The sequence below is a fragment of the Rhamphochromis sp. 'chilingali' genome (assembly GCF_963969265.1).
Source record: "Rhamphochromis sp. 'chilingali' genome assembly, chromosome: 13".
NCBI lineage: Eukaryota > Metazoa > Chordata > Actinopteri > Cichliformes > Cichlidae > Rhamphochromis > Rhamphochromis sp. 'chilingali'.
This window is the reverse complement of record NC_137940.1, coordinates 251,001-254,383: the sequence shown is the minus strand read 5'-3', so window position 1 is coordinate 254,383 and position 3,383 is coordinate 251,001.

Genomic DNA, 3,383 nt, shown 5'->3' with positions numbered 1-3,383 from the left:
GGTGGTTCTTTGTGTCCGGGGATGGGCGTCCAGGTACACACTGGTTCACTCCTTGGTGGCCGCTTATTGGGGCCTGGAGCCTGGGGCTCGCTCGGGCCACTTCGGAGGTGGGGTGCCCCCGGCCTCTCGGCCTGGGGCTCGGTCACTCAGGCACGGCTGGCTGCCGGCGGAGCTCACGGGCGCGTCACTGCAACCCCCCCTGGCTTCTGCTCCGTGGCTGCTGAGTGAGCCCTCATCTGGGACTCTCCTCAGCTCTTTCTGGGACAGTGGCGCGGCTGCCCCTCTGTTGGTCTTCCTTGGTCTCTTGTGTTCTGGGGGCCTCTGGATGTCTGGAGTTTTGATCTCCTCCATACCTGCTTCATGCCCTGGAGGACGGGGCTGTGCCCCCCCCCCCCCCCACCCCCCCACCCTCTAGCAGATTATTACATGAAGGAACCTTTTAAAAAAAAACAAGCGCGTCCATGCTCACAGGTGTACACACGGGTGATCACACCCACAAACTACACCCTTTTTGGCTCCTACCTCAAAGCACACTGTGTTCTGTTGATCTTATGTGCTGCACAATAATGTCTAATATTTAGTATTTACTGTCATATTCCCATATATCATTGTGATGTTGTTTATTCTATTACTCTTGTTCTCTTCTGCTTGTTTTCTTTTTTCTTTCTCAGCAGGTGATCCAGGTGATTGATATATGCATTTTTTTTTATTTTTTTTTCTGCCCGTTCTGTTGGTTTTTGTATTTTGCCCTTCTCCCCCGTCCCTCTTCTCAGCTGTTTCTCTTTCCCTCTTTCTTTCTCCCCTTCTTTCCCCCAGTCAAGTCTGTCCCGTATTCAGTAAGTGAAAATAAAATAAACAATAAAAGGTGAATCAAATGGACCATTACGGCAAGGCTGGGATGGTCAATTTGGTAAAGTAAATCCGTTGGGCATCTTTCTTTGCCTTTAGACAACAATTCTGATGGCAAAAGAGCCAAACGGGACAGGCAAAAAGAAAAAAAAAAGAAAAGAAAAAAAATAAAGTTTGCAGATGACACCACGGTGATTGGCCTCATCAGTGACAATGATGAGGCCGCCTACAGGGAGGAGGTGGATCGTCTGGCTGAGTGGTGCGACACAAACAACCTGCTGCTTAACACCGAGAAGACCAAGGAGCTCATCGTGGACTACAGGAGGAATGCTGACCCACATCCACCCATCCACATTAAGGGGACGGCTGTGGAGCGTGTGAGCAGCTTCAAGTTCCTGGGAGTCCACATCTCCGAGGATCTCACCTGGACGACCAACTGCTCCAAGCTGGTCAAGAAGGCTCACCAGCGCCTCTTCTTCTTGAGGACTCTGAGGAAAAACCACCTGTCCTCAGACATCCTGGTGAACTTCTATCGTTGCACCATCGAGAGCATCCCGACCAACTGTATAACAGTCTGGTACGGGAACTGCTCTGCCTCGGACCGGAAGGCGTTGCAGAGGGTCGTGAAAACTGCCCAGCGCATCGCCGGAGCACCACTTCCTGCCATAAAAGACATCTACAGGAAGCGGTGTCTGAAAAGGGCTGGGAAAATCATCAGAGACCCCAGTCACCCATCACATGGACTCTTCACCCTCCTGCCCTCTGGGAGGCGCTACAGGAGCCTTCGGACTAAGACCACCAGGTACCGGAACAGCTTCTTCCCCACTGCTGTCAGACTCCTGAACTCTGCCTCCTGACATCTGACCCACGTTAACACATGGACTGAACATACACACACCCACAATGGACAACTGTACCCTCAAACACACAATAATAACACGGACTGAACCACCACTCACAACCACTAGCACTTTATATAGCCTCTGTAGAAATTATCCACATATCTCACTTATCTTAACTGCACTACTGTATAGCTCTGTAAATAATCATTCTGTACATACGATAATTTTTAACCCTACAACTGTTTACAACTTGTATAGTTCCCATTTCTGTATAGCTGTATATCTCAGATTCTGTAAAGTTATTTATTTCATATTTATATCCTGTTCATAGCTTGTACTCACTACAGCCTGTACATACTTATAGTTATAGAATATTCACAACATACTTCATACCGTGTACATTATAACATACCATAATAGACCCATTTCTGTAATATACTCACATATCTATATTATTGCTAATATATATTGTAATATATCTATATCACTAAAGCACTTCTGGATGGATGCAAACTGCATTTCGTTGCCCTGTACCTGTGCATGTGCAATGACAATAAAGTTGAATTCTATTCTAATTCTATTCTATTCTATATTAATTAGATCAGTGCCTTTTTAATCATTAATTTGATTATTTAATATTAACTGTTTAATTTAATCATTTCTCTACTGGTTTTTCATTAATGTTTCTAGCAAATTATAACAAAAAGTCATAATGTAAGTTTTATGCCAATTAGCCCTATTATGTTTATTACCTCATTTGTTGGAGCTTATTTTTTTAGACGACATTCTGGCTGCAACAGCTGCCAATAATTTACTGTAAATATGAACTTTTGAATAAAAAGACATGTTTTGTATTATACAGCTCTTCTGTGCTTTGTCAATAGGAGACGGTAATCAAGCTTATTAAAATGTATTTTAACAGGTTTACATTATATTAGTTTTTTTTTATTTCAATGTAATTGTGCAAAAACCAAAGTTCACTGTGAATTTTACATTTCTCAACAAAGTATACCGTTATGTATTCTGCATTCTCACTATATTTTCCACTGTGAAATTCTGGCAACCACAACCGCCAGTAATTTACCGTAATATTCAACTTTTTAGTATGATACCGTATTATTTTATGTAGTTTCACTTACGTTCTTATATATTTAACGAAGTAAGACGGTAATCCGGTTAATCTAATGTCTGTGGTTTTCACATGAATTACCCATTAACAATTTTACAATTTAGGTTCAAATTCATAGTCATTTACTGTAAAAATAATTATTATTTACTGTGAAATTTATGGTTACCAAAATAGGATACCATTTTGTGTTCTACATTTACAATTTATTTTTCACGGTGAAATTCTGGCAACCACAGCTGCCAGTAATTCACCGTAAATTCTACAATTTTTTAAACAGCTGGATAGTCCAGCCCCTATCCAGCAGAGCCCAAGCCGTGAGATGAGGTGAGTCCAACTATATCTAGTCTCTCTCAACCTCACGCGCTAACTCAGGCTCCTTCCCTACCAGGAAGGTGACGTTCCATGTCCAAATCACTAGGTTTGGTAGTCGGGATCGGTCGACCAGGGCCTCCCCTCCTGTCCGCCGCCTGACAACATTGCACCCAACCCCTACGGCCACCTCCAGCAGGCGGTGGACCTTCAGGAGGTTGGGTCCATGTCACTTTTTCGAGCTGTGCCTGGCT